This window comes from Lissotriton vulgaris, chromosome 6 (assembly GCF_964263255.1).
Source record: "Lissotriton vulgaris chromosome 6, aLisVul1.2, whole genome shotgun sequence".
NCBI classification, from domain to species: Eukaryota; Metazoa; Chordata; class Amphibia; order Caudata; family Salamandridae; genus Lissotriton; species Lissotriton vulgaris.
The window spans coordinates 311,628,211-311,647,551 of NC_141694.1; positions in this window are offsets into that span (position 1 = coordinate 311,628,211).

Below are 19,341 nucleotides of genomic sequence, written 5' to 3' on the forward strand. Positions count from 1 at the left end.
TGTGACACATTAATCAGCCCCAAATTAATTCAGGTCACTTGAGGCAGGGAAGGTGTGCTTTGCTTTGCCAAAAATAATGTACACTGGACAACCAGAGGGTGTGGTGATGAAACAGAGGGTGGCATGGGTGGGCCAGAGGGTGGCATGAGTAGTCAGAGAGTGGCAGTGGTGACAGAGAGTGGCAGTGATGAAGAAGAGTGTCCCAAACAGGTTGGACACGTAGAAACAACAAGTTCGCAAAACTTGCGACCCAACAGGTAAGTTCGCAAATTGCGAAATTGTAAAAACCCTCGCGAACTGGCAGAAACACGGGCGAACACAAAAAAAAAAAAAAATCCGCAAATTCGCGGGAATTCGCGGATTTTGCGGATTGCGAGTTTGCAAATCCGCAAATTCGCGGATTGCCAATCCGCAAAATCCGCTCATGCTTACTTCCTATGCCTGCCCTTTGTGCCCACAGCCATGACATGAGATTTGGTGTAATTAACGCTAAGGTCCAGAGAGGACATGAACTCATAAAAAGAATTTAGAAGACTTTGTAAACCTACTGATGTGCGCGCTATAAGTGCGGCATCATCTGCATATAATAGTGCGGGAAGGGAGAACTTGCCCGCCTTTGGAATATCCTTACAAGCTGCTCCCAGGACACTTGCTAACTCGTTAATATATAATCTAAATAATAAAGGAGCTAAAATACAGCCTTGCCTGACCCCGTTAGTTATACCTATCTTGCCCGTACAACTCCCCTTACGATTATATCTCACTGTAGCTGTGAGGTCCCGATGAAGATCAGCTAGAAAGTATACTATATTTTCGTCAATGCCCATCTTTAAAAGCAAGTCTCATAGCTTGGACCTGTTTACTCGGTCAAAGGCCGAGGACATGTCCATAAATGCTCTGTACAAACAACCTTGCTTCACTAGGGTGTACTTTCCAATCAGTAATTGGAGGTTGAGGCTCTGATCTATAGTACTACACCCCTTTCTAAACCCATACTGTACAGCTGACAGAGAGTTCGTGTCCTCGAGCCAATCAGATAGTTTACACAGAACGACTCTGCCAAGGACCTTCACTGCAGAATCTATAAGGGAAATTGGGCGGTAATTACTTGGCTCTTCTCTATTACCTTTTTTAAAAATAGGTACAATTACCGACTGCGACCAGGTCGTTGGGGTACCAATTGTGAAAATTCTATTGAATACATTAGATAAAACCTTAGACCATATTGCTGTGTTAGACTTGAAGAGGTCGGCTGGTACGCCATCAGGGCCAGGGGCCTTATTTCTTGTCATTTTACAGATGGCTTCAGCCCCCTCATCCTCGTTCACCACTAAGGTGTATGGGTGAGTAACCCCCAAGGTTAGATTGTCGACCCCAGTGGACCCCCAGTAGACACATGTTCGTAAACTGACTTAAAGTGGGAGAGCCACTTGTCCTCCTGAATGCCACAGTCTAAAACATTATTACTCGAATCAACAAAATAGGGTTTTGGCGCTGTTTTTTATAACGTCAATAGAGGTCAGTTCTGCCCAGGCATCTTCCCTGATCTCCCGCCTCCTCTGTTCTACTGCAGCTTTATATGCTTTCCTTCGGAGTGCCACACGTTTCCTATCAACAGGCTTACATTTCAAGGCCTCCTTCAGTTTGCGGTTAGCTACTGAGCAGTTATGGTTGAACCAACCAACTGACCCTGATTCTTTAACTTTACCAGAATGTGTTAAGTCAGACATAATCTGGTGATAAACCCTTTGGTATGCCTCCACTAAGTCACTGTCCCCTGCTTCCTTGTCCATGCATATACGCAACTCCTCCCCTCTACAATGAGAGAGGTTGCCTAGGAAATCCTGGGGGACGATTTTGCACCATTTAATTCTCCGGGCCTGGTCTGTAGCCCGGATATCTTGTTTATCAACCATATCCTGTTGCATCTTGGATCTGCCAAGGACACCTCTAACACATGATCACTAAAATGGGACCAGACCGGAAAATAATCTACTATATTGCTCCCTAATGTTAAGCTTGTGAAAATGAAGTCAATAGTTGACCCACCACCATTACCCTTAAATGTTGGTATGTTAACCTCATCCCCCATGGGTAGCATCAAACCATTATCCGCCAAGATGTATTCCAATAAAGTCCCCTGCTCCGTATGCTCAAAGTGGGAGTCAACCTGTTCGATAGGGGCAAAAGGATCATTGGGCAGGCATTTATCTGGGCATCTATGGATATTAAAGTCCCCCAGTAATATTATATAACATTCATTCTCCGACAGCTCCTTATAATCTGCTAAAAAAGAATGTAACGCTGTCAGGTTGCTGGTTGAGGTGGCTCTATCGAAAGAATTATAAAAGTTAACAATTAACACATTATAGGCCCCTTTGCAGACGATTTTAACTACCACAAAGTAGGGGGAACCTGAGTCAATCACCATGTGTTTTCCTGTAATATTAGCTGCCACTAGAGTTACCAGTCCTCCCCTTGCTCTTCCTCTAGTGGTGGTGACTGCTGGGAGGGAATGGGTGATGTAACCATCCAAAGTGAGTATGTTATTTGTGTCCCACGTCTCTTGTAGAGCGATTATATCTGCGATACCTATAAATTCCCTCGAGATAGGGTCATCAACTTTATTCCTTAACCCAGCTATGTTCCATGTTCCTACCTTAATGTATCTATTATCTCTGGGGGCTTCCCTACTTTCTGGTTGACTATCTGAGCTAATTTCCGAATCCTTACCATTGCCGGGATCGTGGGCAATGCGAACTAGTACCCTGGTATCCACACTTGGGACCCTAATCTCTGGGGCCATATTAGCGGGGGAGACGAGGTTGATCCTATTTCCTTTATCATTTGCTAGCACTGTGCCCGCTTGTTGTCAATCGACCCAGCCTAGGTCGGACAGGCAGTCGTACTGATTTACCATCGGGATGTTATAAAGGTTATCTAGTGGATGGGGGACTTGGGCATAGTTGTATGAATGACCGGCAATCATGCCATTGCCCCTAAACCTGTCTACATGAGGTCTAGTGTCATGGTTGTACCTGCCTCCTCTTCTCTGAACTAAATTCCACTCCTCCTCACCGACCCTGTCCCAACTATGAGGGTTCATTTCCCTGGGTACCTCTTGCCTCATTGCTCCACTATGGTGGTTTGGATCTTTTAGCCAACTCCATCTGTTATCCTGTTGTTCTTTGGGCATGTACAAATAAGACAGGGGCCTAGCCGTGACCAAAGTACCATTATTGTTACGGGAATTCCCCCGACAGATATATTCCGCGATACGGGGATCCTCAAAGGTCACTACTATACAGTCTCCCTTGTATTCTTTTCCTGTTATGTCCTACCCAAGGCGTTCTCTCAACCATTAAGATATCGCCACAAAGATTTGGGGGTAAGGGATGATTATTGGCCAACCAGTGGCATACCTTATTTTTGAGCGCCTGAAAGGTTTCTGTGTTAGGGGGGACCAGTTCTGTTACCCCCGTCAGAACAATCACATAGGAACAGGCATCTGGCGGTAGGTGAATATTTCGCCGTGTCTGGTTTTTTTGGGTGGGGTCAGAGTCAGGTTTTGGGGTAGGGATGGCGTGGCATTTTGGGTTAGCTAGGACAGTGGGCTTGTTTGACGTTGGGATTTGGGTACTTACTTTATTAATCGCATGATTAGGGGGATTTGGTGCCTGGATCTTTGGCGTCTTGTTTTTTACTGATGCTGTGCTCTTGACCGCAGGCCGAGATTCACTGGCTACAGCGGTGACATTGGTGGACCTGTTGGCATAGCTGCTATCATGAAACCTTATGTCCTTATGTATGCCGTGAAGCACTTTTTCGATACCATGAAGCCTGGCTTCTAGGGGTGCAAGTAAGGTTTTAATGATTTTAGTTATGGTGCAACCTATGGGCTCCTCCTCCCCATTAACCACCCCTGATGTGTCAGCCCTTAGCCTGTCGACTATAATACTATCCTCGAGAATATCCGCCAGGGAGTTACCCAAGATGGTATCATCAATGATGGTCAGGGGTAAGCTGGCGGCCCCTGGATGAACTGCTTCCGGCCCAGTATTCTGCCCAGTGGGTTCATTTACAGGGTCTCTCGACTCTTCCGATCCACCCCTCTAATTTGAATCATCATTAGTATTATCTGCTGGATTGGCACGAGCTTTCTTAGCTCCAGTGGTGTTAGCATTTGGTTGCTTTCGTTTAGGAATTGCCCCCTCCCTCTTCCCCCTCCTTTGTTCGTTTGTAGACACTAACTGGGGTCTACCTGGGGATTTACCTGGTTGTGCTCCAAACTAATCCCTGTGGGGTTAGAAGCCTCAACCTGGGGGTTTAGGGGTGATCGGTCTCGTGCACCTGGCTCACTACAATTCACATTGTGAATATCAGCAAGGACCTGTACGGGGTTGGGTATATGTAAAGAATTATCAGGAGTGCGAGCAGAGCCAATAAGACCCAAAGACGATCTTTTGGCTAGTGCTAGTTCCTGGGAAACCCTTCTTTCCATAAGTATGATACCTCGATTGATCAGGGAATTGGTACGCACAATAAAATCATCTAGTGTTCCAGTCAATTCTTTCCCACCCGCCGCTGCCATACTTCTAGTTTCGCGGCACTCCATGTTCCTCGCGAAGACAGGGAGTGGAAACAGCGAGATCCGCGAACACTATGCACTCGAGGGGATTAAACAGGGTTAACAACTAGTCAATTTGAGAAGCCCCAGACTGGTAATACAACTATGGCAAGCAGGACACACTTATACAAATAGATATACAACCACAGTCTCCAGAGAATAGCCAAGAGCCCTGGCCCAGTCCCGTCTCTTCCGGCCTCTGACGGCCTCGCCCTTGTCCCGGGCTTCTGCCGGGACGCTCCCGCGCAGCGGTGACGGGGCTTAGTATTATAGGGAAGTGGTTGGTGGGGGCGTGTCAGTCAGGGAGAGCGGCCCAGGTGTCTCGGGTGTGGCCAACAGGGACTCCTGGGAGATGGAGTCCCCGAACCATTTGCTCGCAGCCCTGAGGACTCACAACACAGCCCACAGCAGTCTAGCAGGACCAAGCCCGCTTCTCACCAACTCCCGGGTTCAGCACTCACAACGAAGCGGGACACGCGAAGCGGGTCCGGCGAGGAGTACCGCTTCAGAGGGAGCGGCGCGCAGGGTAGCGGCAGCTCACAGACGGCAGCAAGGGTCCAGTCCCAAAGGAAAAGCAGAAATGGTGTCCCACGCAGGTATGGAAGTACAGAGTCTTTAACAGCGTTGGTGGGGGCGTGTCGGTCAGGGAGAGCGGCCCAGGTGTCTTGGGTGTGGCCAACAGGGACTCCTGGGAGATGGAGTCCCCGTACCATTCGCTCGCAGCCCTGAGGACTCACAATGCAGCCCACAGCAGTCTAGCAGGACCCAGCCCGCTTCTCACCAACTCCCGTGCTCAGCACACACAACGAAGCGGGACCCGCGAAGCGGGTCCGGCGAGGAGTAGCGCTTCAGAGGGAGCGGCGCGCAGGGTAGCGGCAGCTCACAGACGGCAGCAAGGGTCCAGTCCCAAAGGAAAAGCAGAAATGGTGTCCCGGACTCTGGGGCATATTATCAAGCCTGTGCGCTAAAATTATCGCCTCTTTATCGGCCGAAAACGGCCGATAAAGCGGCGATAATGGGCTTGATAATATGCTCTATCGAATTCTAATCGAAGCACATGTTAGATGTGAAGACATCTAACATGGGCTTCGATTGGAATCCCACAGAGCATATTATCAAGCCCATTATCGCCGCTTTATCGGCCGTTTTCGGCCGATAAAGCGGCGATATTTTTAGCGCACAGGCTTGATAATATGCCCCTCTGTCCCTTCTGCTTTCAGGTTCTACAGATCTTCGATCCACCCTTGGATCCACACAAACACTTTTCTTCTGGTCGCCTGCAGCACTTCTTTGCAGATCTCCAATGAAATCGACGACGAAACCCGACACCAAAAGAGACCTATGCACCCGGCTTCCGTGGGTGAGGTATCACAAGTACTCTGGCAGTCTCGAGGGTATCGGCCCTCCTAGTGTCTAAGTCTAAAAGGTTTCCATCGTAGTTCATTTAGAAGTGTCCTTAAATTGTAAATTTGTAACTTGTTTGAGTCCCATAGAAAGTCAATGGTAACCCGTGGCTGCGTTTAGTCACTGCATGCATCGCCCATGGGCCTCCTACATCCTAACCCTTGGTTGTTTATAGTAGCCCCATGGGCTTGCGGCAACAGACTGTAAGCCAGGTAGCAGGTGATCAGTCAGGATCACATTGGATCTACTGGGAGAATGGTCTCCTGTATAGTGAGCCTAAGGTTGCTGAACCTGGGTTACCCCGTGTGCTGGTGGTACCCCAGAAGTTCGGAGCCTTCCTACTGGGGCTGGGTCATGATGTGCCATTAGTAGGGCATTTGGGGCAGGACAAGACCTTTGAGAGGCTTTTCACCCACTTTCATTAGCCCCAAAAGCGCAAGAGTTCTGATACTCATTGCAGGACTTGTCAGACTTGCCAGGCAAGTGGAAAGAGTGGGAGGAAGCACAAGGCTCCTCTCCAGCTATTGCCTGTGGTCAGTAACCCCTTTGAATGGGTGGGGATTAACATTGTAGGGCCCCTTGACCTCAAGACAGCCATGGGCAATAGGTTCATCCTGGTCCTGGTGGAGCATGCCACCCGGTACTCGGAAGCCATACCTCTGAGGACAGTGACGACCCCCGTGGTGGGACGAGCACTGATGGGAATTTTCTCCCGAGTGGGATTCCCTCGCGAGGTAGTGTCTGACCGGGGAACCAACTTAATTTCTAAGTATATGAAGTCCCTGTGGCAGGAGTGTGGTGTAACTTAGAAGTTTACCACTCCTTACCACCCCCAAGGAAACGGGTTGGTTGAAAGGCATGATAATGGGTCTTGAGGAACCCATGAGGCGTAAGTAGGACATTCTCTTACCATGCCTACTGTTTACATACCGGGAGGTGCCACAGACATCTCTAGGGTTTATTCCCTTTGAGCTTCTCTATGGACACCAGGTCAGAGGACCTCTGAGTCTGGTTAAAGAAGGCTGGGAGCAATCTCCCAGGACACCTCCCCAGGATGTATATAGCTACATGCTGGACTTCAGGAACCAGACCAGGCGATTCAGTGAACTCGCTCAGGAGAATCTGGAGGCCAGCCATGAAGAGATGAAGCGCTGGTATGACCAGAATGCCACTCTATGCCTGGACAGAAGGTGTGGGTCATGGCCCCAGTGGAGTCCTGTGCGCTCCAAGGTAAGTGGACCGGACCTTTTGAGGTGTGGAGCACAAGAGTCCAGTTACCTACTTGGTGGACTTGCGGTCTCCTAGGAACCCCTTGAGGGTCCTACATGTCAACCGCCCTAAGCCCCACTTAGAGAGGTCTGAAGTGGGCATGCTCTTGGCAAAAGATACAGGGATGGAGGAGGAGACTGAGCCTCTTCCTGACCTCCTGTCAGCCTCAGAGCAAGATGGGTCAGTGGATGGTGTTAACCTCTCTTCCACCCTTACCCCTGAGCAACAGAATGACTACCGCCAGTTGCTGGGACAGTTTTCTGATCTGTTCTCCATGGTTCCTAGTGTCACAGATTGGTGGGTCCATGATGTGGACACAGGAGACAGCTTACCTGTGAAGCAGAAGTCTTTCAGCGTAACTGACAGGGTGAGGGCTTGCATTAAAGAGGAAGTCTCAAAGATGTTGCACTTGGGGGGATTGAGTCATCTAGCAGTCCTTGGGCCAGCCCGGTGGTCTTGGTCCTGAAGGCTGCAGCGCCGGGTGCCACACCCGAAGTCCGGTTCCTTGTGGACTACAGAGGGCTCAATTCAGTCATGAAGACTGACGCGCACCCCATCCCCAGAGCTGATGAGCTCATTGATCGGCTAGGGGCTGCACGGTACCTCAGCACGTTTGATTTAACGTCTGGGTACTGGCAGATCGCCTTGACTGATGGGGTAAAGGAGAGGTTAGCATTCTCCACACCAGATGGGCATTTCCAGTTCCGGGTTATGCCTTTTGGGATGAAGAATGCCCATGCCACCTTTCAGAGGTTGGTCAACCAGGTGTCTACCTATTTATTATATAAAACCTGTGTGGTGTCCATTTGTAGTGTTGTCACTGGGTTACTGTATGTGGCCTCAACTGCTTAACTTACAACGCCTCTGGAATAAGCCTTGACTGTTCGCGCCACATAACCAAGAGTGTGAGCAGGGGTTATTTTAGGTGTGTAGTCCGCTTTCCCTGACAAGAGGAGAAGGTCCCTATTTGTCACAAGCACCTACCTGTGCCAACTAGAGACCCCCAAATCTAACAGTTTGTGAGGCCCCTAGGGAAAAACTTATACTGTGCAACTTATTGTATGCTAATTAAGTAACTTGTATTGCACTTTTACCTCTGACCTCATAAAGAGTGCAGAGGGGTTGTGTTTAGAATAAATACATACATGGACACCATATTCCAGGCTGACTTCTCACATTGGTGTGCAGCGGATGGGATAAGAGCTTGCATTATTCTTGAGAATATCATTTGAAAAATCATATCAAGGTACCTATAGGTACATATGAATCAAGTCTTATAATACATAAGTTCTATTGAACTTAGTAATTGTAGGTGGTAAGGGCTTAGTACACCCTGACTACAAGTTCTAGAGAGGTTCTAGTAAGAAAACAAGAAGTGTAGGTAGTGCACCCACCACACCTCACATGTCATGGGCTTACGGGCAAGAGCTAGTGCCTCTTTGCCAGATGTCAGCCTAGTGCAGACATCTAAGTATGACACCTTCTCATTCCAAGATTTGAAAGGATTATGTGTATCAAGAAAATCAAGGCTATGACAGAGTCCAACCACCCAACACCTCATAGATACACTGGTGGCAGATGACTTATCAAAGGCATCAGATCCAGGTACCCAAGGCAGTGGGGAGGGGGGCATCCATCATCAGAGGAGAACCCTAGTGGGGCTCCCCACCAGGACTCTGAAGAGGATGAGGATACAGACCAGCACCTAGTTGATGAACCAGACCTGAGAGAACCAGGACTTACTGGAGATGGAGATGGCCATGAGGGTCACTTCTTCATTCCCCAGTTAGGTCTACTGGTGGACCCAGAAAACAGAGATCTAACTCAGGTGAATCTTACCATTCTGGTTCATCAATAGGGTCAACTGCCTCATCTCACAGGAGGAGAACATCCCCTCAGAGAAGAGAGCATGAAGCTAGAATGACAGAAGTCAATCTTAGGATCAGGAGGCAAGAAGTTGCCCTGGCCAAAGAGACCCTGGCTCTTGAAAGAGAGAGGAAATTGTGTGGGCTAGAGCCCACTGGTGGCAGCAATATCCCTAGTGGTAGGGATATGTCTCATGGCCATAGAAACTTAAACAAGATTGTCCCTCCTTATCAGATTGGGGATGGCATCCACAAGTGGATAACTGCTTTGGAGAGGGCCTGAAAAGTACAGCAGGTACCCCAGAGTCAGTGGGCAGAAATCTTGTGGCTCTCCTTTGCAGACAAAAGAAGAGACAAGCTCCTCACTGTTAGAAAAGAGGATGCTGACAACTACACTGTCCTGAAGAGTGCTCTAGATGGGTTTGGCCTAACCACTGAACAGTATAGGTTGCTGTTCAGAGATACCCAAAAGACACAGACTCAGGACTAGGTGGATTTAGTAGATTGTGCTTCTAAGGCTCTGGAAGGTTGGTTACTGGGCAGTAAAGTAAGTGACTATACAGGATTGTATAATCTTATAATGAGAGAACAGATTCTTAATAATTGTCAGAACCAGTTATTGCACCAACACCTGGTTGACTCTGATTTGACCTCTCCACAAGAATTGGGTAAGAAGGCAGACAAATGCGTCAGAACCAGGGTGAAGCAGAAGGTACAGAACCAAGGTGGTGACCAGAAGAAGCAAGACCAAAAGGGTGGGGAGAAAGCAAAAGACCAGAAGTCTTCTTCAGGTCCCCAAAAAGCTTCTAATGGGGGGAGGGAGGGGTTCCCAACAATCTAAAAAGAAAGAATGCCACAAGAAACCATGGTGTAAAGTTTGTAAAAGTAATACTCACTGGACCAGTGATTGCACCAAAAAGGAGACAGCTAAGGCAACGGTTCCCCCTAGTACAGCTCCAAGTGGTGGTTCTCAACAGAAGGGTGTAGTAGGGTTAACCTTGGGAACTGAGATGGACTCTGGCCTAGTCAGAGTACCAACTCAAGCTGTTTTGATCTGTGATGGAGGCATGGATATGTCCTTTACTGTGAGTCCCAATAGCTTGGGCAAGTACAGACAAACTCCTTTAGTCAATGAGAAAGAGGCTCAGGCCTACAGGGACAGAGGGGCTACTGTCACCATGGTGATACCTGACTATGTGGACCCTGGACAGTTCATACTAGGTGAAACTTACCTAGTAACCAATGCTAGCAATGCCACTACTGCACACCGTATGGCAGTTGTGAATTTCTCCTGGGGAGGGGTAACTGGCCTTAAGAAGGTTGTTGTTAGTTCAGACTTCTCTGTAGAATGTTTGCTTGGCAATGACCTAGAGACTTCAAATTGGTCGGAAGTGGAGCTTAGGACACGTGCAGAAATGTTGGGCATATCAGCACATGTTCTTGCTGTGACCAGGTCACAGGTCAAAAAGTGCAACACTGAACAGGCACCGGATTCTGGAATAATGGACCAGTTGCCTTCCAGGAAAAGGAGCAGTAGGGTTGAGGTTGTGCCTTCTCCCCTGCCTCAGGATGAGGATCAGCCTTCTGAAGAAGCTGATTGTGAGCCCTAAGAAGTAACTGTCTTAGAAAAGCTTGAGCCTGATCAGGTTGAGTTTCTTGGGACAGGGGGACCCTGTAAGGACGATCTGAGACAGGCACAGTTGGAATGCCCTTCTTTTGAACCCCTCAGACAGCAAGCTGCTGCTGAGGCTGCAGGGAATGCTAGTGGAGCCCATAAAGTTTACTGGGATGAAGGGCTCCTGTATTCAGAGGATAGAGACCCTAAGCTTGGTGCTTCCAGGAGGTTGATCATACCCTTGACATTCAGGAGCTTCCTTTTGACACTAGCCCATGATGTTTCCTTTGCAGGACATCTTGGCCAGAACCAAACTTGGGACAGGCTTGTTCCACATTTTCGTGGCCCCACATGTCAGAAGACACCAAGGAGTTTTGTCGCTTCTGTGTGATCTGCCAAGCCAGTGGCAAAGCAGGGAGCACTACAAAGGCCCCCCTTATACCACTACCTGTGGTGGGGGTTCCCTTTGAAAGAGTTGGGATAGACATTGTTGGACCAATGGATCCCCAAACAGCCTTTGGGCACAGGATTATTCTGGTGGTAGTGGATCATGCCACCAGATACCCAGAAGCTATTCCCCTTAGGACCACTACAGCACCTGTTGTGGAAAGAGCCCTCCTGGGTGTTTTCTCTAGAGTGGGTTTCCCTAAGGAGGTTGTATCAAATAGAGGTGCAAACATCATGTCTAGTTACTTGACTGCAATGTGGAAGGAGTGTGGAGTGAACTATAAGTTCACCACACCCTATCACCCACAGTGCAAAGGTCTGGTGGAAAGATTCAACAAGACCTTAAAGGGTATGATCAAGGGTCTCTCAGAAAAGCTCAGGCGGAGATGGGATATCCTGCTACCCTGCCTTTTGTTTGCTTATAGAGAGGTCCCACAGAAGGGGGTTGAACACAGCCCTTTTGAACTTCTGTTTGGGCATCCTGGAAGAGGACCCCTTTGTCTGGTGAAGGAAGGATGGGAGTTACCGCTCAAACTTCCCAAGCAAGACATTGTGGAATATGTACTTGGTCTCCGCTCCGGGATGGCAGAGTACATGAAAAAGGCATCCAAAAACCTTGAGGCAAGTCAGGAATTGCAAAAGGCCTGGCATGGCCAAAAGGCTGTGCTGACTGTTTACCAGCCAGGACAGAAAGTGTTGGTGTTGGAGCCAGTGGCCCCAACAGCTCTCCAAGACAAGTGGAGTGGACTCCACACTATTGTTGAAGAGAAGGGAGAAGTCACCTATTTGGTTGACCTTGGAACACCCACATGGTACTTCATGTCAACAGACTGAGACCATGTGTTGACAGGGCAGACATGGGTTTGCTCATGGATACTGATGAAGGACAGGAGGAAGAGAGTGACCCTCTCCCAGACCTGCTCTCTCAGAACCCTGATGATGGTTCAGTTGATGGTGTAGCCTTGGCAGACAGCCTCACTGACCAACAGCAGAGTGACTGCAGACAAGTTCTGCAGGCATGCAGACATATGTTTTCACTGATTCCAAGTCAGACTACCTGGTGCACTCATGAAGTGGACACTGGGGACTGTCTGCCTGTTAAAAATAAGATTTACAGGCAACCTGATCATGTCAGGTACTGTATCAGGACAGAAGTCCAGAAAATGTTGGAACTGGGAGTGATTGAGCCCTCAGAGAGCCCTTGGGCCAGTCTAGTAGTCCTTGTGCCAAACCCTCACACCCAGGGTGGTAGGAGAGAGATGAGGTTTTGTGTAGACTACAGAGGTCTCTCAATGCTGTCACCAGGACTGATCCCCATCCAATACCCAGAGCAGATGAGCTCATAGATAAGTTGGCCTCAGCCAAATATCTGAGCACATTTGGACTACCAGCTGGCTACTGGCAAATCAGGTTAGCTGATGAGGCCAAACCAAAGACAGCATTTTCACCCCCTAGTGGGCATTATCAATTTGTGGTGATGCCCTTTGGTCTGAAAAATGGACCTGCCACATTTCAAAGGTTGGTGAACAAAGTCCTCTCAGGCCTGGATGACTTCTGTGCAGCTTATCTTGATGTTTATGTTTATGTTTTTGGAATTTGTATTGCGCGCAACTACCCTGGGGTGTCTCGGCGCATGTCGGACTTCCTGTGACAGAGAGCAGCCAGATGATCATTGATTAAATAACCAGGTTTTCAGAAGTTTACGGAAGATGATGAGAGTGGGACTGGTTTTGATGGACAGAGGGAGAGAATTCCATAGCCTGGGGGTTGCTACTAAGAAACGTCTGTCTCCCCAGGTAGTGGTTCTTGTACGTGGGACAGAGAGAAGATGGGTGCAGGATGAGCGAAGTGATCTTTTTGGAGCGTAGATCCGAAAAGCATCCTTAAGCAACCTGGGTCCTGAGTCATGGATGGCCTTGTAGGCGATACAGAGTGCTTTAAACTTTATCCGACTCTTGACCCTTAGCCAATGCAGGTGACGTATGGTCGAGGAGATGGGGCGATGACTAGGGATGCTGAGCAGAATTCTGGCTGCAGCATTTTGGACTGATTGTAGTTTGGTTAAAACCTGTTCTTGCGTGTTGAGGAAGAGAGCGTTGCCATAATCCATCTTGTAAAAAACGAGGGTGGTGATCAATGTTTTTCCTGCAGCTGGAAGGAGATATGGCAACAGCTTCTTAATCTTCCTCAGCATATAGAAGGAGGATGCGACCACTGCATTCACATGGTGCTTGAATATGCCAGTGTTGAATTTAATTTATTTTCTCCCTTACCTCTATCTCCATTGTAGAGGAAGAGTGGTTATGCGCGGTGGTCCTTTCAACAGTGTCACCAAGAGTAACCACTCTGCCTGTGCATCGGGATGAGTAATAATGAACACACCTCCAATGACGCCTGAGCTCAGTTAATCTCTCCTTACAATATAAGTAGCCACTGTGATTTAAGAGTCTATTACCACGGCTTGATTGGATATATTTGGCTTCTTTTCATGCTGCCATTCTCTGTAGAAAGAAGAATAAGAGAAAAGGATTGTTTTAGTGATTTTAAGTGTGGTTGTTTTAAAAACTAATTTGCCTGCAAGTGAAAAGTTAGTACACAGTGTTTATTTTATGGCATTCATTATTTGCTAAATTGTACCAGGTTTAAATTGCATTACTTTGAAAATGTTTTATTGGAAATTGTTTCCTGCTTGTGTCCCTTGGATGAAAACAAAAGGTTAATTTTGGTTAGATTTTACAGAATGGTAAAGGTTGCCTTTTTAAGGTTTTTCTGTGGTCTTGTTGAAAAGGCCTGGTGTACTTGCTGCTTTGCTTGGGATTTTTGTTGCCGTTCTTCACTAAGGCGAACATTCTGATGGCGGAAGGCCTGCCACCACCAGCCGTGCGGTGGCGGGGCTTTCGCCATCGGATCGCGATTTATCCCCGCCACATTACAATAGTGGTGGTGCCTGCCATGTAGTGCAATAAAATACACAACATGCTTTTTGGCATTGCGGTGGGTGCTGCAGTCAGCAGCACCTGCCCCAATGTTAAATGGCAAGATGTGACCACCATGGTAGCGGTCATATCCTTATTTGTAATGCAGACCGCCGCATGCATGGCCGGCGATCCCAATCCCCACCAAGATGGTGGGCGGACTCCAGTCCGCCCGCCATCATAATGACCCCCTTTGGTTTTAAGTGAGTAAGCAAGGGCTGGGGGTGCCGTGTGGCCGAGTGTTGGTGCCGGATAGAGGCACAGTGTGGCTGTACACTAAGAGCGGCCCCGGATGGCAGCGGGCCGCTGCACCAGTTATAGCCTGTTGTTTCTGAGCCCACTTGTGGCTCCAGCAATGGGGACAAGTTCAGTTTAAAGATGGGGCAATGTTGTTTAGAGGGCCCCGAGGGGTCCGCACCCTTACCATTGCAGGCACGATGGCCGTGCCCTTTTTCCAGAGGGGCCCATGCTTCCATGAGTTGGGGGGGTGGTGTCGGGGCACTTTGTCGGTGCCCGCCCCCCATGATCATGCCACTAATGCTGGTGCCTGAGAAAGGAACAGGGCCAGTGATACTTTTAGAGCGGCCCGGATGGCAGTGGGCCGCTCCAACGTGGTATTCCGGCTCCAGAGCCCCGTGGCTCCAGCATTTGGGCATATGTTTACTCAGAGCCAGAGGGCTCCAACAATGGGCAAGTAGTTATTTCAAGAGCAAGAGTGCTCCAATGCGCCCAGTTATCCTTAGAGTCTTGAGGGCTCCCCATGTTTGGTGCAGTTTTGTCCTGAGGGGCTAGTGAGAGCCCCAGTCGCGGTTTTGGCCGATCCACAGCTGCCCAGCAAGTAGTTGGCAGCTGCACCATTTAGGCAGAATTGGGAGAGAGTCCCTGAGAGGGACAGAAGTGGAACAGAGGTGCCAGGCCTTCTACAGCTGCGCAGCACTTAGTGCCAGCTGCAACGTTTAGGCTTGCGCCGGTGGCGCACCCCTGACTGGCGCTGCGTTGGCAGTGCGCCTTGACTTTTGGGACACAGGACATTTGAGCCCCTTCTTGATGGCCAGTTAGCCAGGGGGGATTGTTAGAGGTATACGGCGCAAGGCCCTAATGTGATTTTTGCGCAATGTGATTTTCTACTATGTTTGTGATGATAATTGCCTAATGTGATTTATGTGCTTTTGCTTTGTGGGTGTTAGGAAATGTACTGTGGGTAGTATGTTTTGCTCACCCTGTGTTCTGACACCGCTGAATGTGTCTTCATGCATCATGTGTCTTACCTACACCTGTGAATGTGTCTTCATGCATCATGTGTCTTACCTACACCGCTGAATGTGTCTTCATGCATCATGTGTCTTATCTACACCGCTGAATGTGTCTTCATGCATCATGTGTAAAGCTTCTGGCCTATACCCCCTAAATGTATTTTTATGCTTAGGTGGTTGTTTTTCCTAGTATGGTGCTAGTGAGTTCATGGTTCCCTGCGCGATATTTTCCTAAGGTGGTTAGGTTTGCGTAGGTGGTACTTATCTTTTACCAGTGGTTACTGGTTGGGTGCTACCTTTGCTATTTGGTGCTACAATTTCTATGTTCTAAAAGTACTAGTTCTAAAAGTGCTATTTCTACTGAGTGCTATTTCTGACAGTGGCCCACGTGGCCCTGTCCTGGGGTAAATAATCCCCTGTAAATACTGCCTATTGGAGTAGGAATCATAAATTTGCCCCCACCACCATCAAGCACTTTCCCTGAGGCCAGCACAGGTCAGAGTAGGAATACTAAATTTGCCCCCACCACCATCCAGCAGTTTCCCTGAGGCCAGCACAAGTCGGAGCAGAAATAGTAAATTTGCCCCCACCACCATCCAACAATTTCCCTGAGACCTGTTAGAGTTGGAATAGTAAATTTACCCCCACCACCATCCAGCACTTTCCCTGTGGCCAGCACAGGTTGGAGTAGGAATAGTAAATTTGCCCCCACCACCATCCAGCACTTTCCCTGAGGCAAGCACCTGTTGGACTAGGAATAGTAAATTTGCCCCATCACCATCCAGCACTTTCCCTCCGGTCAGCACAGGTTGGAGTAGGAATAGTAAATTTGCCCCCACCACCATCCAGCACTTTCCCTGAGGCAAGCACCTGTTGGAATAGAAATCGTAAACTTGCCCCCACCACCATCCAGCACTTTCCCTGAGGCAAGCACAGGTCAGAGTAGGAATAGTAAATTTGCCCCAACCACCATCCAGCACTTTTCCTGAGGCATGCACAGGTCGGAGTAGGAATAGAAAATTTCCTCTTACCACCATCCAACACTTTACCTGAGGCAAACACCTATTGGAGTAGGAATCGTAAATGTGCCCCCACCACCATCAAGCACTTTCCCTGAGGCCTACACAGGTCAGAGTAGGAATACTAAATTTGCCCCCACCACCATCCAGCACTTTCCCTGAGACCAGCACAAGTCGGAGCAGGAATAGTAAATTTGCCCCCACCACCATCCAGCACTTTCCCTGAGGCAAGCACCTGTTGGAGTAGAAATCGTAAATTTGCCCCCACCACCATCCAGCACTTTCCCTGATGCAAGCACCTGACGGAGTAGGAATAGTACATTTACACCCAACACCATCCAACACTTTCACTGAGGCAAGCACCTGCCAGAGTAGGAACCGTAAATTTGCCCAACCACCAGTCAGCACTTTCCCTGTGGCTAGTACAGGTTGGAGTAGGAATAGTATATTTGCCCCACCACCATTCAGCACTTTCCCTGAGGCAAGCACAGGCCGGAGTAGGAATAGTAAATTTGCCCTCGCGACCATACAGCACTTTTCCTGAGGCATGTACAGGTCGGAGTAAGAGTAGTAAATATGCCCCATCACCATCCAGCACTTTCCCTGTGGCCAGCACAGGTCAGAGTATGAATAGTAAATTCGCCCCACCACCATCCAACACTTTCCCTGAGGCAAGCACCTGTCGGAGTAGGAATAGTACATTTGTATCCCCCTCCTTCCAGCGCTTTGGATTGGGACTGGAAAATATGCCCCCACCACCATCAGGCAATTTCTCTGAGTCAAGCACAGGTCAGAGTAGGAATAGTACATTTACCCCACCACCATCCAGCCCCTTCCCTGAGGCAAGAACCTGTCGAAGTAGGAATAGTAAATTTGCCCCACCACCATCCAGCACTTTCCCTGAGGCAAGCACATGTCGAAGTAGGAATAGTAAATTTGCCTCCACCACCATCTAACACTTTCCCTGAGGCAAGCACCTGTCGAAGTAGGAATAGAAATTTGCCCCCACTATTATCCAACTCTGTCCCATAGCCTGTTTCCTGAGTTAAATACATGAAGTAGTTAATTAGTAATATTTTCAAAATAATTCTGATATTTGCCTGCTAATGTTTTATTTCTGGGATCAATGAAGTTTTTTATATTCAGATTATTGTTAACATTTTACTTACATTTGAATCTGTAAAGGTCTGTTTCTTCCTGCTAGGTATTTGGAGTTTTTTAAATTTATATAACTTTTTTTCATTTAAGCACATACTTTTTATTGTTAAGATATTTTGTGAAATATCTGCTTTTGGTTGCTGGCTGCTTTTTAAAATGTGTAAATCCTGTAAATTAATGTAAAATTATATTGTGAGTTTTTGTGATTTATGTTTCAATATCTTGATGCTGTTTTATTGTAAACGTACACTTACTTTTGTCTGTAGATGGCAGTGTCCAATTTGTCAAACAGCAATATTCTCCTGCTACTCCTGCTGTGTGTGGTCACCTCGGAAACAGTTAACCCCTGAGCACAAAATAGTGGTCGACTACTTTTATAAGATTTTAAGGGTAAACAATAAGTTAAATGAAAATATGTATTCATCATCATCATAAAATCTTTATTTCGGCAATTTGCCATAAAAGATATAAAAGAGTAACATAGAAAATTCATGGTTGTCAATTCAAATCACTATAGCAAGAATACAAAAGTTCCCCAAAAAATCCCCGTAGGGAGCAGTATGGCAATAATAAAAGTTAATACAGTAAAAAAACAAAGCTATAGACAAGGCTCTAAGAACTGCATGTATGTATTGGAAACTGTATTTTCGCGTGATTCACAACCTGACAGAATGTATATTTATTTTGCCATGAGTAAAAATGTTCGTTTATACTTTCCTTTTCCGGAATGTCAGCCATTTTGTGTAGTTGCTGGGACAGGGAGTGTAATAAAAATAGTTGAAGGACTTACGTTTTATGTTCTTTACAGAAGATTGTCTGTTTAATCTATTTTTGACTGTGAGAGTAGTGTGTTTATTTTTTGTAAAATGTTTAAAATGTATGGTTCTTTTTCCCCATCTTTTTTAACCTTTTTTTGGAATTTTTTATCAGTACTCAGGTATTTTAATGGACAAGTACTTTAAAAAAGTACTTGAATTAAAATGAATACCTGGGTTATAATAATCTCCCCCACCCAAAACCCCTATTTTCCTTCGATCCCGTCATAGGAGAAAGTTAGAAGAAAAAAATAACATTTATTTAAAACAAAAAAAATAGTAGGGGTTGTAATGGTATGTGTAGTAATAGTATGCATTGTCCTGGAATGTGCTGTAACGGTTGTTTTAATATATCTCAAAGCACATGCGTTGTAATGGTATGCGCTGTAAAAACATGCAATGTAATGGTATTTGCGTTGTAAAAACTGCGATTTAAAAGTATGCGTTGTAATGGTATGCATTGTAACATCATATATTCTATTATGATTGGTCCATGCACCGTGGTTCGGGACTCAGACAGGTACTGGGAGCCTGTGCATGTTCTCTAATCAGGCTCTATATTACATCCGAACCGTCATGCTCACTTATTGTGCACAAACCACTTCTCCATGGGCCACCAGCCACCCCTGACCTAACCCAGCCCTGTAGATATGAAAAATAAAAAGATAATAACGATGTTATTATCATTTTATTTCTCCTTTTACCACTGCTCTGAGAGCAGTGCTGCAACACTCCGCCTAAGTGGAGGAACCGCCCCTGTGTAAATAGTAGTCAGTGATCGGTTGCTCTCTAGATAGTTCTGAACTTGACAAAAAGGGTCACATGCAACCACAAACAATTGATCTCACTTTGCACTTGTTATTTTTGCATTTTCTGATGTATTTTAACGTATTG